This window comes from Carlito syrichta, unplaced genomic scaffold (assembly GCF_000164805.1).
Source record: "Carlito syrichta isolate Samal-C Ts95f unplaced genomic scaffold, Tarsius_syrichta-2.0.1 Scaffold308266, whole genome shotgun sequence".
NCBI classification, from domain to species: domain Eukaryota; kingdom Metazoa; phylum Chordata; class Mammalia; order Primates; family Tarsiidae; genus Carlito; species Carlito syrichta.
This window is the reverse complement of record NW_007252362.1, coordinates 332,438-338,215: the sequence shown is the minus strand read 5'-3', so window position 1 is coordinate 338,215 and position 5,778 is coordinate 332,438.

The following is a 5,778-nucleotide window of genomic DNA, read 5'->3' as shown; positions in this document are numbered from 1 at the left end:
TTTTTGAGTTGCAGTCTTAATCACCCAGGCTAGAGTGCAGTGGCACACTCATGGCCACTGCAGCCTCAACCTGCTGGGCTTTGGCAATCCTTCCCCCTCAGCCTTCCAAGTAGCCAGAACTACAGGCATGCGCTATCACCCCTGGCTAATTTTTTGACTTATTGTAGAGATGAGGTCTTGCCAAGTCGCTCGAGCTGTTCTTGAATCCATGGGCTTAGGCAATCCCCTCGCCTCGGCCTCCCAAAGTATTGGGATTACAGGCTTGGGCCACCGTGCCCAGCGGAGGTGGGACTTTTTTTTTTCCCTCTTAATTATATATATATATCTTTTATTTTAAAAGATATATATATCTTTTATTTTAAAATTGTGGGGTACAGTTAAGTGTTAGTTATACAAATATTCATTGTACAGGTACCCTTGTTGATGAGGTGTGCCCCCCCAGACAGATATTGACTACCATTAATCCCACCTCCCTGCCCCTCCCTGCCCCCGCCCTCTGTAGTTTCCCGCCACTGTCAGTCCTTTTCTTGTAGTATTACGGTAGTAGTTCAAGGTCCACTTATGAATAAGAACATGTGATACTCAGATTTTTGTTTCTGTGACAGATCACTCAGTATTATAAACTCTAATTCCATCCAGGTTGCTGCAAAGTTCATGATTTTGTTCTTTTTTATGACTGTATAATATTCCACTGTGTATATGTACCACATTTTTAAAACCTAGTCCTCTTTTGATGGACAGCACGATCATTAGGCCCAGGTGTGGTAGCTCAAGTCTGTAATCCCAGCACTTTGGGAGGCTGAGGCAAGAGGATTGCCTGAGCCCGTGGGTTTGAGACCAACCTAGGCGACATGGCAAGACCTCAAATCTACAATAAATCAAAAAATTAGCCAGGCATGGTAGCGCATGCCTGTAGTTCCAGCTACTTGGAAGGCTGAGGCAGAAGGATTGCCAGAGCCCAGCAGGTTGATGCTGGGGTGGCCGGGAACACGCCACTGCATTCCAACCTGAGCGATGGAGTGAGACTCCAACTCAAAAAAACAAAAACAAAAAAAGGAGGTGATTAGGCCATGGAGGCTGCTACTTCATTAGTGGGATTGAGGCCTTTATAAAAAGAGGCATCACAGCATGTTTAGCTAGCTTGCTCTTCTGCTTTCTGCCACATGGAGATGCAGCCAGAAGGTTCTCACCAGACCACATGCCAATGCCTTCATCTTGCACGTGCTAGCCTACAAAACTGTGAGAGAATACATCTCTAGGTTTTTTTTTAAAAAAATTAAGTACCCAGTTTGTAGTATTTTGTTATAGTAGCACAAATACCCACAGTATTTGTATTCTCAGTTTGTTGAGTGAGTAACTGTGTACCAGGCAGAGAGGATTCCATTCTACTGGGCTTCCCAAAACTCTCTCTGGCATCCCATATTGCAAAACACATTTAAAGGCAATAGTTTGATGCAATAGAAATAAACTTGATTTGCAGTCAAAAGTGTTGGAGTCTATCCTTAGCCCAGCCCCTCACAATGTATACTCAGGGGTAGAAATACACATCAGGGCGCAACCAGCTGTAGACCAAAGAGGTGTGTATGCCTGCTTTGGTGATGTGTTTTAGTTGAAATGGTTCTGACAGTGAGGTAGGCTCAGAGGCAGAAGACAACTTGCCAGTGTTCCCTGAATTAAAGTGACTATGGTCAATTTTAAAAAGGTTCATGTGTAGGCGGTTCTACTCTAGCGAACATTTCATTAGGCTTGAGATGCCTGTGAGAATTGGGCTATGACTTTGGTGGAACTTTGTGTAAAGACAAACAACAACCTTGACGCATCTTGGCACATAGATGATGTTTTCCTGGTGAACTCTTAAGTTGATTGGGCTCAGTGTTTTTGTTGTCCTTTCTATAGATTCATATTTTAAATCTATTTTGTTCTCAGGTAAGTAGTTTTTCCTCTCCAAAGGGGAATGGACTTTTGTTTTAGATGGTGAACAAAATTCTAGTTTAGCATCAGCTGTCTCACATTGGTGGGTGTCTCAAAAAGCAAACCTACATGAAAAACCACCACTGCATGTTGCTATACACTGAGGATTAGATAAATTTAACAATTTAACTTGGCCCACACAGGCTGTAGGGAATATAACATCATATTTCAACAAATAAACTTAAATTCTATTTTTGGATTACCATTACCTTCTTCTGGGTAATAGAAATGTAATCTCCATTTAGGAATTCTTTTCCATTTCCCTCTCTTTTCACTTTATGTAATTTATTGAGTGCCAATGTAAGGTAGGGTCTGGTCTTTGTTGCCATATGTCCAGCTAGCTTCTGTTGTGATCAGGGGTAGTCATCAGAATATATATTCTTTTTTTTTTTTTTTTTTTTTTTTTTTGAGTTGGAGTCTCACTCTGTCGCCCAGACTGGAGTGCAGTGGCCCCTCCCAGCCACCGCAGCCTCGACCTGCTGGGCTTCGGCGATCCTTCCACCTCAGCCTTCCAAGTAGCTGGAACTACAGGCGCACACTACCACACCCGGTTAATTTTTGATTTATTGTAGAGATGAGGTCTCACCAAATTGCCCAGGCAGGTCTCGAACCCGCAGGCTCAGGCAATTCACTCACCTCAGCCTCCCAAAGTGTGGGATTACAGGCTGAGCCACCAAGCCCGGCAGAATATATATTCTAAGTGTTGGAAAATAAAAAATAGTCCAGGCAAAGACAGTCAAAATGGATGTCTGCAGTAGCAAGTTGGCATTAGAGTAGAAGCAGATACTGAGGTTCTTGGTCTTCTGGTCTTCAGCTGTTGGTGCTCTCAAGCCACAGCTACAGATCTTTTTGCCCCCATGAAGCACATCTTTAGGTTTTTCTGTCATGTCCAAGTGCTTTTCAGAAGCTTTAAATGTATTATGCTACTCCTGTCCTACTTTGGGGAATAGACTTTTGTTGTTCACGCGCTCTTCATCAAGCTTCCTCTTAACATGGGGCATTTTCTCTGGGGTACCCATCCTCAGAAACAGTATCTCCTTCCTTTTTGTTTAGTATGACTCTTCTTCAGATTTTAGCTCAAATGATATCTCCTTGGAGAAATTGTCCCAATTTTCCTTACAAGATCCTTTGTCTTTTTCTGGAGCCACTCATTTACAGTTCTTTCTATGATTATTTCTTCCATTCGGTCTTTATGGTTTCAGAGAGCTGGCAGTTAGTAGGCACTGCACAAATAGCTGTCGAATGAATGAAAAGACCATACCTATCTGTGAAGCTCGATCCCAGCCCACTTATTCAGCATGCCCCCTCCATTCTTGCCTACCTGTTATCTCTGCATGTTTCTTTTTCCTCTTTAATTGCAGTGCCTGCTTCCAGCAGAATCAAATAAATGGATAAATGTGTGTAGTTTTCTTTTTGCTTCCTAAAGGCCAATTACAGGCTGTGGTGATGATTATCCCATGGAGTCACCCAGACCTTGTTTAACGAGCAACATGAATCTGCAGCGACATACTGTTTCCCAGGATTGGGGTCAAAGATTGCAAAGACAGGCTGTGGAAAAAACCCAACAAAACTCAGTGAGAGTTTTTTCCTCCAAATGTCATTTATTCTGCTTTGTGATATTTACAGTATATTCTTTCATTGTAATAACACACCAATTAATGGGGAAAGTGGGAACTCATTACTTTATGAAATAATAGAGTATTCAGATTGGCTGGATGTTCTCAAAAGCATATAATTACAAACTCTGCTCTTGTTCATATTCTCTGTTTAAAAATGTAGCTTATTTTCAGATTAGATGCCATTATATATCCTTTGACATGCAACTTCCCTTCAGATGTAGCCCAATAAATTGCATGAAACATTACTGAAATATCTTCATTTTTCATGAAAATCAGCTATGTTAATTTGAACATCTAAGGCAGACAAACAAATTCTTGATTAAATTTTTATAACTGGGGATGTTTTCTTAGTATAATTTCTTTCAACAACACATTTAAAACTTACCAGGAGCTATTATACAGGGAATTTTATTTATTCTGCCCAGTTGCTTCTAAATATTCTGACAGCACGATTTTAAATGATAATCATACTATTTGATCATAAGAAAGATATAAAAAAAAAACAAAAAACATTTAAGGCTGTAAAATGATAATATGGATATAAATAGTTTACTATTTAACTAATCCAAACTTCATTTCCCACAGCAAATTAAAACTGGTAAAGCTAAAGAGCAACACAGGTTTACAGGGAGACGATTTCAAGTAAGCTAGAAAATAATTTATTTGAAATCAAACAAAAACAAATGAAGCAGACACTTTATGATGCAGACATTTTATTTATAACATAATCTCCATTATCAAGCATACACACACAAGTATGGATATGGAGAACTATCCTGTAAATAATTCAATTAGGTAAAAATGAATTGAAAAGGCATACAGTCACTACCTAAAGCATCAGTCCTTTTAATCTTTTTCCAATACTGTTTATTTGAGAGGAAAGATTTTTTTTGGTGGTTTGCACTTTTGCTAGGAAAAAAAAAAGACACATATAAAGAAGATATGGCAATCTGTCCAGTGATAATTTAAAATATGAATGAAAGCAAAACAATTTGACTTCAAAATTTTATTTTTATTTGGATTTTTCCTGAAGTAACCTATAAAGGTAGAGTATGATTCAATCATAAATTTTGAAAGCATAAATACTGCATTAAAAAAAAATCTATCTACCAATTTAATATAGGGTAGGTTAGAACTGGTGATCAAGGTTAAGACCAGAAGAAGTAGGGGAGTGGGCTTTTGAAGGTGCATTGGAGGGGATACTAATAATCAAGACAGTTGCACAGGAAATGTAATTCTTTTTTTTTTTTTTGAGTTGGAGTCTCACTCCGTCGCCCACACTGGAGTGCAGTGGCTGCTCCCAGCCACCGCAGCCTTGACCTGCTGGGCTCCGGCGATCCTTCCGCCTCAGCCTTCCAAGTAGCTGGAACTACAGGCGTGTGCTACCACGCCCGGCTCGTTTTTGATTTATTGTAGAGATGAGGTCTCGCCAAGTTGCCCAGGTGGGTCTCGAACCTGCGGGCTCAGGCAATCCACTCACCTCAGCCTCCCAAAGGCGAAATGTAATTCTTTATAGAAACTGGATTGCTGCTGTTTCTACCTGCTCACAAATTCTGTTTGGGAAAAAAATGTGAAATTTGTGCATTACCAGTGATTGTTCAACATAATTAACATATTACAGATAATTCAATGACCTCTTTTTGTGAAATAATTGGTGTTTATACAAATGAAGATAAACTGAGTTCTGATTAAAGTTAGAAAATGTATTTTTTTCCCCTCTATGGGGTAAGATTGTCCATTAAAACATACTCTCAGCTTAATTTCTTTTTGAAAATTGTTCAGTATTTTCAACTATGTCCTTTTAGGCAAAAACATCTTTCAACAAAGCAAGTGTGGTCACAGCTACTATGCCTGTAGACTGACTGAACAGCAATTTAAATGTTAAGGTCACATCAAGTGAGAAAAATGGAATGTGTGACTTGTTTGAGATCACGAAACATTAAAATGCAGGTAACAACTGTGGAAGGTAAAGTTTTTTCTCTGACTAGTTAGGCTAACCTTTTGACTGAAGAAGTCACAACTACCAAACTAATGGCCTTGAAGCTCAAAGAAGAGGAAGCCCCTGACCAAGTCCAAATTATGTGAACTAGGGTTCAAATTTATTTTCAAAGTATTTCAAAGTAGTTACCACATTATTTCCACCTGAGTGGGCACCAGGTAGGGTTTTCTTTCCCCCTTCCCCCTTTGT